An 11,446-nucleotide genomic window follows, 5' to 3' on the forward strand; every position below is an offset into this window, starting at 1 on the left:
TGCATGTGTCATTGCGGACGGGGCTGTATTTGTTCTTTCTGTACCTCACAAGACTTAGAGGGATGACAGTAGCTTCATCAGTATTCATAGCATAGTCATTTATGAAGAATTTATTAGAAATCGATCCAGGTTTAAATTGAACCACCAGACTTCAATGCAGTAACACCTAGTGAGATTCCTAATCATCCACCTAGGAATGGTTGCAGGAAAATTGTCGGTGCTGGAGTTGTTTCTCTCTTTTCATATTTAATATACTGTCCACTTTACCTCGATAGATACCAGAGAAATGTCCTCCATGGTAATTAAAAAAAAAACCAAAACTGAAGGCAAATTGTCCCAAACCTCAGTTCTAGAGGTTTCAATACTACAGCACTAGCTTCTCACTTGCATGTTAACGTGAGTGTAATTCCCTTATAAATACCAAAAACACCTTTATAATGACCCTGTGATAAGAATGATTGGCGGCCAATCCTGCTACTTGGAAGTCACCAGCTGCTTTACAGGATACCAGAACATCTTTAATTAATGTGTTAAACCACATAACAATAACCAGTCAACCCCAGTTAAGGAACCCCTTAGGTATGGCTCTGAAGCTTTTTACTTATCTCTCAGAGCTTTTGGGATTTCCCCAAGGCACCAAGCTTCCAACATCCACTTCACATTTCACCCTTCTTGGCTTACACCTGCACAGCAGCAAAATTTGTAAAAATGCCCCAGCTTCCCAGATGCATATATAAGACAACCAGGACTCTCCAAGTATATTAGAATTGAAATTATTAACCATATGGAACTCCCAGTTACTCCCGCAATGGCCCTCTCCTGAACTTCCGCCCCCAGCCACCCCTGGAAATACGTTTGCTGGTTAATTTGTCAGTATTGTCCTCCAACAAAAAGCCCCTTTTCATTGACAGGTGCAGACAAAGCTTGGAAAAGCTACACACAAAAAAGGGACTCAATAAAAAAGAGAGAGACGGCCTTGCTGAGAAGGTAGTTCTTTCTGATTTTCTGTAATAGACTTCACTTTGCCATGAAATTAAATTTAGAGTATATCTGCTAGACACTGGGACTCCAGCAAAGCTTCACTATTCCCTGACTTGACATTAAAGCAGGCACTTTCATGGGGAGACCATTTCAAGCCAAATAACTGGTTATGTGAACCGTTTACAGAAAGCCTTTATTTAAAAAGAAAATGGATAGGCACTGCCATTTCCAGAAACTGTTAGTATACAGGCACACATTCAAATTTTGTTTGCCTTTGAGAATTCTCCTCAAAAGGCAAATGTAACATTAGACAATGGGAAGCTTTTTGGCCTACCACAACACCTCCGTGCTGATTATTCTGAGTCATAATCTAGCATTTATCAGATGGCAGGCTGCAAAGGGAACAGCAAAATCCTATTTTGATAGTGGGTGGTTACATCATCATAAAGACCTAGGCTGTGATTTCAGCTCTGGAGTGGGCATGATATCAGGGGGTGCAAAGTGTCCAGGATGGCCAAAAAGGGATCTACATCAAAACATGACTAAGGGATCTACATCAAAACATGACTAAGCCTGGTGCTCAAGAAAACTACCCAGCCTACTACATCATCTCAGGGTCAAATGGACAGAGAGTGATCTGCTGGGTCTCAGGCTTTCAATATAGCTTCAGTTTCCATTTAAGCAACCACTTTAAAAGTTCAATGAAGGATTTTTAAAAATCAAGATGCAAGAGAAAAGCCTCTAAGCCTCCATGATTTAAAACCTATATAATGTTACTATCTCTAGCAGGTGATCAGGTTGGAACGCATGTTTGATATCAATGTATTTATCAGAGAAAACTCCAGGTCTTACTTAAAGCTTTTAAATGGCATCATCAAAAGTTGAAGGCATGCTACAAAATGGAAGGAGAATGGGAAGAAAAGAGCTTATTGAGGATCACTAGTAAAATTGTCCAAAGAGCAGGACATTTCCTACTAGCACAGCTCTTAGAGTTCTCCTGGTTCAACTTCTCATTGACAAATGACAATGCTAAGTCTCACACAACTGACTTGTGTGATGACAAGCCTATACTGGAAACCAAGTCCGTGGATCCCCAATTCAATTATTCTTCCACCAGAATCTTCAGCTCTCAGAACAGATCTGGCAATATTAGTATTCAAACTCAAGCCTTCGAAGTACCTAAAATTTTAATCAAGTTAATTTCTGATATTGTTACCTAAAAGACTTTCTTTGGGCCTGAAATTTGATGTCATCCAAGGTCACATAAAAGTCAAAAAAAAGACAATGAAAACTGAAACAACATCTTAGAAGATAGCCAGTTTAACAACACTGAAGCAATGATTATTACAATTCCTCTAAGTTAATTCCTCTAAGTAAGGCATGGGTGAAGAGAAAGCAAATGAAAGCCAGCCAAGCAAACTGTCTTTGTAAGATTAACTAGGAGGGGTTCCCACAACAGGAAGAAAACCTTTAAGGATCCCTGATGCAGAGCTTGGCATCCCAACTGTGGTGGGTGGGGACAGGCCAACTCGCCTGGTGTGTAGATAGAATGAATGGAACCGCTCTCTTGGGAAGATGCTGAGGGCCAAACTTTGACAGAGACACATGAAATGTGAGAGCTGGAAGGTAACTCAGGTGGAAAAAGCCAGGTGGAAGCCACCAGAAACTGCCTCTACTTAGGAAGATAGTAAACCCAAAGCAATACTGAATTCCTGAAAGAATTGCAGAGATTTAGTGCCACCAGCAAAGACTCAAAAGATGGCCGGGTGTTGATGCCATCCACCTGTCTGATCTGTGCAGAAAACAGATGGAATGTGGAGAAACCCGACTACTACGGATTTTGGTTTAGGCTTATTATTTCATTTTACATGTGAGAAAACAGAGGTCCAGGGAAGTTACGTGGTTTCCTTGAGTTCATAGGCTAGTTCGAGAACCAGTGCAAGCCCAAGGCCTAACCACCCCTCTCTTTGAGTGAGGAACATAGAAACAAATCAAAAGAACATTTTGATAAACATTTGATGTTGAAAAGAGGATACAATTTAGAAGAGAGCCGATCTGAGGCCACATTCCATGAGTTTTGAGCTATGTATAAAAAAAGAACCTCTGTTCCTCCATCTGTAAAATGGGGATATGTTTTAAGGATTAAATAATGGATTGTATTTGAAAGTATTTTAAAACTGTAAAGAGATGCACAAACATGACCTTTATTACCTAATCCATTTTAAATATATAATGCTTTTTATGGGAAGGATGATAGAGCATAATGAAGGATTTCAGGCACGAAGCAGCAACGCGGCTTTCAGACACTGCCATTAAGTATGCTTGCATGAATGTCTAACACGAAGCATATAGAGTAGGGATTTGCAAACTTTTACAAGTACACTGTCCTCTTGAGAGTCTGATCAATCTTTTAGACACTCTTCCCCCACCCCAAAAGGCACATGATTAGCACATAAACAGACAGATTTCACAGAAAATTCCAAGTTTTTTTTTCTTTTTTTTACACAGACAGGCACCCGGAAACAAACCCAGGTCTCTGGCATGGCAGGCAAGAATTCTGCCACTGAGCCACCATTGCACCACCCCCCCAAATTTTTTTAAAACACAAGTTAACAACATTGTATGACATGAATGTCTCCGTGAAAAGATAATCACCCGCACAGCTTGGAAGTGCTGTCTTTGATTCTTTTGTCTATAAGATAACAGGATTCCAAACCATAAATCAGGTCACATTTTAAAAGCCACATTGAATTGATGTCCCAAATACCAAGTCATGCCCCCACCAACTTAAAATGAAATGAATAATGAAATGAGTATTATCCCAGATTCGTTTATCAAAACAGGCTTATAAATCCCTATAAACTTCTGAACTAGGAAACAGAGATCAAGAGCATAAATAACTAGAATTAAAAGTAATCTATGTATCTAGAAGCATTTTGACAATTCTAAAGCATTGAGCATGGCTAACACATTAATTAATATTAATACAAGTTAAAACTCAGCAACCTCTTTATTGAAAAAACAAATATCATTAACTTATTTCTGAGAGCCAATGAATGCATTACTGTTTACAAATTACATTTATACATTCATACACGCATTCTGATCTGTGCATGGATAATCCAGGATTGATTGAACCTTTACTACTTATTTCTATCTAAAGCCCCCTTGTAGTTGAGTCCTAATAATTGCTGTACTCACTGTGACTAAATGCCTCAGAACAGTCAGCTCAGTTAAGAAGGCAATTTGTAAGATCTCTTCAACCTTTACTTGAAGAGCCTTTTATTATGATGATAAGGGGCCTGGAAACCACATCATCTGATGAACAGCTCAAAGAACTCTACTCACATAATGCTATTGCGAATGCCTCTATTAGCACTTCTTCTACTACTGTAATTATTTGTTTACATGTCTGCCTCTCCATCTAGACTTGAGGTTTTCCAGAAGATGGGCTGTGTCTTCCTCATTTTTGTATCCCTAACTCTGGATACACAGCACACGGTTGGTACTCAGTGAATTTTATAATGGAAGGAAGATAGTTAGTTCATCAGCAGGTTAATTACAAGTAGGTAGGTTTTGACTCAATATAGGAGACAGCACTTATTGCTGCTTCCTAAGAGTAGAAATCTAGCCAACCCTGTACTTGGTCAGTAGCTGCATAACCAAAAAGGCATGCAGAGGAAATCCTGATAGAGGAACAGGGCTGTGTGAGAAGATGCCACTGAGTTCTGTAGTTCTGTAATTTTAGCAAACACCATGTGTTGACACTATATTACATTTCCATCCTCACCACCTATACTGAAGCAATCCTAGTGGGTTTTTTTTATACATTATTCTTTACTTCTTCATAAATTGTTATTGTTTTTCCACAAATTGGTTTTATACCTCAAAAAATGGGGTGAAGGGTTGGATCATTCTTAAACTACCTAAGGTTAAAAAATCATTAGCAATGGAGGGGCAAACCCACCTATGAACGATGAGCACCTGTTCAATAAATAATTATGAAAAACAACTGCTGCTTTCAATGCCCAAAATCAATTTCTTGATCATACAAGCAGATTAAAAATGCTCCATGACAATTTTTAAAAACTAAACAGATATAAATCTAAAGCCCACAAGCTTGATTATGTCAGGACACTGACCTCTAGGAGATGATATTTTAAAAGATGTGACTTTTTTTTTTTATCTTATACTCATTAAGTAATTAGAGTCTTTGAGAATTTATATAAATGAAGCATTTCTCCACTGAAAAAAAATCCGAACGATAAACTTTGTCATAAAACATCCTCTGTCCATTTGAATTTTAAACTGGACACACTCTTAACTTAGAGAGATGTTTCTAGTTCAATTTTTGTTATACATGCAGAGAAATAAAAACAGCAATTAAACCTGGTGCAGAGTGAAAGAAGATAGTCTGAATAAGAACATGGGAATTAAAACAAAGGTAGAGAGCCAGGCGAACACCTCATTTCAATAACTGAGTCCAGAAATCCACCTGCTCAGCATTCTTTATGAGTCTGAAATGAAGAGAGAGTGATTAAGGGCCTGTCATCTTGAAGATTCAGGATAAGAGAACAGTTAAGCAGAAGAGTCCTATAGAAGAGGGACCCAGGAAAACAGGGTCAGTCCCAGGGTGTCAATTAAGACAGAGAGGAGCAGACTAAGGCTAAGTCTTAAGTCAGATTTGGAAGCCCCAAGGTGAGCTGGCTTTACATAAGGGAACACTCATCAGCAGTGCTCTCTGCCCTGTCTCCTGCAGCAAAGCTAGATGCAGTGACCCCAAGCCCCACAAGCATTGAACGTAATCTGTTTCAGGCCTGCAGATGAATCCTGTTCTCTAACAAAGTGGGGGGACAGATGCTATAGCCAAGGCACACTTCAAATTTTGACATCTGCTGGCTCCACAGTGGCAGGAGAGAGTGGGGTGTGTTCCCTGTTGCTGAGAGTAAGTAGATGGATGGTGTGGGGTAAGATGTCCTCAAAAGTATCTCAGACACACACTGCTGGGGTGACATTCAAAATACTCAACAGCTAGAATGGCACTCAAAATAAATCAGAACAGACACCAGCTTTGAGCAGCCGGTCCTGGCCCACCAGTCACACTTCCTGAACACAGGTCTTGAAATCAGCCCATGAACACAGCTCCTGGAAGGAAAACAAGGCTCTCCATTTTCCTGACTCAGTTTCCCGTGGTCAAAAGACTGCCTATTTCCTGGACTTATTTCACTTTTACAGAGTTCCCTTGATGTTCATTTTAGGCTGTTTAAGAAAGAAAGTGAAGTAGTTAGGATATAAGATATTATTTGCCCCATGTTCTGAAAACTTAACAGAACTGTTTATGTAAAAGAAAAATAAATATAACACTGAATAATATAGAAGCTTTATCAGAATAGTCAACTGTGGATGGGGGGGATAGAAAATTCTCAGTAATTTGTTTGATTATTCTCTTGTCCCCACTGGACCGGCCTTAAGTTAGTGAATCTGTAAACATAAGATCATCTGTCTTTTGTTTACTAATCACTGCATTCTTAGCACTTAAAACACAATAGATGCCCTGCAAATTTTCCATTCTCTCACATTTTAACAGTAAAACAAATACATACGAATATACCTTGAAGAACTTCTCACCCTAAGACAGAATAAATACTTTGAATGACCTGTCACTGAAAACAAAAACAGAGGAGAATTCAGATCAGTCTTTTTTTTCTTCCCTGCCTTTTACATTCCTGATCCTGACCAAAGAAACTAGCCACTGCCTGACAGAACTCTGACCTGCAGAACTGTGAACTAATAAATGGGTGTTGCTTAAGTCATTAAATTTGTGATAATGTTACACAATGATAGAAACTAATGCAAATGATAACTTCAATGTGCTGTGAGAAAGTGATGGTCAAAATCGAATTCTGCACCCAAAAATAGATATTTCAAAAATGAGGGGGAAGGGTGGGCGGTGGTTCAGTGGTAGAATGCTTGCCTTCCATGCAGGAGACCCAGATTTGATTCCCAGACCATGCAACCCCCACACCCCCTCCAAAAAAAATAAGGGGAAAATGGACATTTTTAGACAGAAAAAGGTATCTGTGCTGGTTTGAAATTGTTACATACCCCAGAAAAGCCATGTTTTCTTCCCTAATCCAATCTTGTGGGAGCAGACCTTTCGTTTAGGGTAGAAACTTTGATTGGATTGTTTCCATGGATATATGACACAGTTGTTGATGTGACCTTTTGACTAGATGGAGATGTGACTCTGCTTATTCAAAGTGAGTCTTCATTCGTTTACCGGAGCCCTTTAAAGGGGAGCCATTTTGGAGAAAATGACAGTTGCTTCAGAGCCAACAGAGATGCAGGTATTTGAGTGCCAACAGAGAGAGCAGACACCTATACACAAATGTTTGGAAATGCAGGGCCCAGCAGAAGTCACCAGATACGTTCTCATGAGATACTAAGCAAGCCAGAATCCAGAGTTGTGTCCTAGAGGAGCTAAGTGAAGACCCAGAGATGTTTAGAGAGGAAACCACTGGCGTCAGAAGCTGGAGCCGGGAACAAGGGCCAGCAGACATCAGTCATGTACCTTTCCATGTGACAAACATCAGTTTTACATAAGTCAGGATATGTTTATCTGGATGCCTTAGTTTGGACATTTTTATGGCTTTAGAACTGTAAACTTGTAACTTAATAAATCACATTTTTAAAAGTTGTTCCATTTCTGTCTACTGCATCCAGGCAGCATTAGCAAACCAAAACAGTATCCCTGAAAGAGTCCATTGCTTCCAAGTCCATTGCTCTTGGCAGAATTCAGTTTCTTGTGGTCGTAGGACTGATGTCCTTCTCTCCTTGTGTGCTGGCAGTTAGGAGCTACACTCAGTGCTTAGAGACTGTCCACACTCCTTGTTACTTTGCCACCTTCAAATCAGCAATGTCATAGCAAACGTCATGATTCTATTTATATTTTTAGAGATTTCACCTAGAATCTTTACATACATTATTTTCTTATCAAATTATATAAGGTTAATACTGGACTCTTTATCTATTATCACCACCTTTCTGACTTACCTATTAACATTGCCATGTTTTTATTTTATCATTTTTAACCTTAGAATTCTTTTCACTTTCATTTTCTACAGTTAATGTCAATTTAAACATATTCACACGTTTACAAATTCTTTGCTCTTCATTCTCTCTTGCATCACACTCAACTATCAGGATCCTTTCTGTCAACTCAAAGAATATTCTTTATAATTTCCATTATTAGTAAGCAAACTGATTATATTGTTGATGTAAAAAGTAAACAAAAATGGCATTCAAAACTCTAGCGAAAAAATAGCAATGAGAGAATTGGTTATAATGCTTCAATAACTAAAAGAGTTTGGAATCATTGGTGAACAGACAAACAGCAGAGGAATAGAATAGAAAAATCCATTGCTCTGACATATTTTGGAATTTAGCAAAAAGAGAAGGTGACATATTCAGTAAATTATGGTGGGTGGTCCCCTGGATAGAATAAAGTTAGATTCATATCTGGTATCATGCACCAGGATGATTTTTTAATGGATAAAGGATTTATAATTTTAAAAATAAATAAACATGAATGAATTCCTTCTAAACTGAGAGAAAAAAGAAGGTCATTTAATTGAGATTCAAAGTCTGTTAAAAAAAAAGATTGTGAATTTTGCTAATATATGCAGCTCTCCTTATATCACAAAGAAAAGAGTCACAATTGAATACAATATAAGGGCAAAAAAGATAAATCAAATAAGGAAAGAACAAATATCTTGTAAGCAAGGAAAATATGCACAACTTCCCTTTCATGACAAGAAAAGCGAAATAAATGTATAAGAAGAAAAGCCACACTTTTTTTTTTAGGTAAAAATCCAAAAATTACTGAGGCACTGAGGAAATAGACTCACTCCTACATCGCTAATGAGAGAGTAATTTAGTACAATCTCTATGCAATTTGACAATATTTATCAATGCCATTTGAGCAAATAATTTCTCTATTAGAAATATATCCTTGTATACACTTGCAACCATGAAATTTGACACACGCAAAATGTAGTTTATTATGGCATTTATATAGTGCCAATAGATTGGAAACAACCTGACTGGTTCAGCCGCACAACGAAAATGAATTTAGCTATAAAAAGAATCGGTACATTCTATTTCCATATGGATCAGGAACAATATTCCAAGTACATTTTGATGTAAAAAAAAAGTGAATAATTGTATAATATGGAGAGAAATTTAGAATACATATTTATATTTGATTATATATATGCCTGAAACAGTATTATCAGAAATTTTATGTGATCCATAAGTACAAATCTCCTATATAATTTTGTTTCACAAAGTTTAATAATATATTTTCTTTAACCCAGTATATCCATTTCAACATGTAACCAATATGAAAATTATTAATGAGCTATTTAAAACACTTTCTTTAATGCTAAGCTTGCAAAGTCCAGGGTATATTTTATACATAAAAAATATCACAATTCGGACTAGGCACAATTCAAGAGTTTAAAATCCACATGTTGCTAGTGGCTACCACATTAGGTGGCACAGATCTAAAGGCTAACAAAAAATAATGACAGTGGTTATAGGGTTGGGAAACTCTGAGAAGAACACAGAGATGGGAAGGGGCTTGAGCCATATGCACACATTACCTATTCTAAAATTAAATTGATCTATTACGTTTATAAAATAAAGAATGTTATAAACTGTATCATCTTAATAAATGTTAAACTTGGTAATATGGACAAATTCCTAGATTACCAAATCTGACTCAAGAAGAAATAGAAAACTTGATGAGTCCCAAATCATTAAAGAAATTAAATAAGTAGCTTGAAGTCTCCGCTTTAACCAATAATGTTGGTGGAACATATTTCCAATCTTATGCAAGTTCTAACAGACCAGAGAAAGAGAAGGAATGCATTCCACTTAACTTAAGGTTGTTAGAGCCTTGATAGCTAGATCTAATAAGAATGGTATGTTGAAGAATGATTAAACTCATTAACATAAATGTACAAGTCCAAAATAAAATGCTAACAAACATAAGTCTGGCAACATACAAAAAACGATAATACATAAGTATGCTAGGTATATTCCAAGAATGCAAAGGTGTTTAATATTAAAAATATCAATTGATATCACTCATATGAATGAATCAATGGAGATAATTCATAAGGTCATCTTAATAGATGCAGGAAAAGCATCTGATAAAATTCAACACCATTTCATGGTAAAAACACTAGAAAATTGCAAATAGAAGAAAACTTCCTTAGCTTGATAAACATTTATCTACCCAAAATCTTTACCAAATGTCATACGTAATAGCAAAATTTGAGTGGTGGAAATCAGGAGCAGGTAAAAGACGCCCAACTCTACACTTCTATTCAACACCATACTGGTAAACCTAAAAGTACATTAAGGTGAGAAAATAAGTGAAATATATAAGGATTTGAAAGGAAGAAACAAATTGTGTTTTTGCTATATACAGAATATGGTTGTCTACATAGGAATAAAAAAAGAAGTTACAAATAACTATTTAAATTAGCAAGGATTAGCAGGCTTCTTAGATTAAAAATAATGCTATATAAAAGTTGATTACATTTCTTTATGTCAAAAACATACAGTAGAAAATTTTAAATATATGTTTTAATAGTATCAAAAACATCAGTATAGAAAATAACTCTAAAAAGCAGTGTAATACATTTATGGAGAATGTCAAAAATATGTTCAAGGAACATTAAAGAAGACATATCATTAGAGTGATATATACCATGTTCATTTCATTGATTGGAAGATTATATGCTCTAAAGATTCTCTCCGAATTAATTTATAAATTCAATGGTATTTCCAATATTTTTGTTGATATTGTTTTCATTAAAATAGACTTTTAACTCAAAAGTTAAAAGTCAATTCCAGGGCAGGCCACGCTGGCTCAGCAGGCAAAAATGCTCTGCTGCCATGCCAGAAGACCCGGGTTCGACTCCCGGTGCCTGCCCATGTTAAAAAAAAAAAAATCAATTTCAAGAGCATTAAAAGTTTAAAAGTAATAAATAAAAGCCAATAAAACTTATAGAAAGCAACATGGGAAAATAATTTTATAACCTTACAGTAAAGAAAACTTTCTTAAACAAGGACAAAAACACAAACCATAAAAGGAATGACTGATCAATTTGATTACATTTAAATTAAGAACTTCTGTCTTTAAGACAACATAAAGAAATTGAAAATAAAAGGCAGGAACTGAAAGAAGACTACATAAAGCAGCACACTCAAAGTCTTTGGTCAGCCGCCAGCAACTTATACGGCACCTTTGGGAAAATTAGAAAAGGCATCATTGTTCGATAATTTTAGCATAGTTTTATACAACTGAACTGCTCTGACTAGGAAGCTGTACCTCGTTATGCAGTGTCCCTGGCTTCACATCTCCACATACTCACACCCTCTTCTAATAACACGT

This window comes from Tamandua tetradactyla, chromosome 6, assembly GCF_023851605.1.
Source record: "Tamandua tetradactyla isolate mTamTet1 chromosome 6, mTamTet1.pri, whole genome shotgun sequence".
Taxonomy (NCBI): Eukaryota; Metazoa; Chordata; class Mammalia; order Pilosa; family Myrmecophagidae; genus Tamandua; species Tamandua tetradactyla.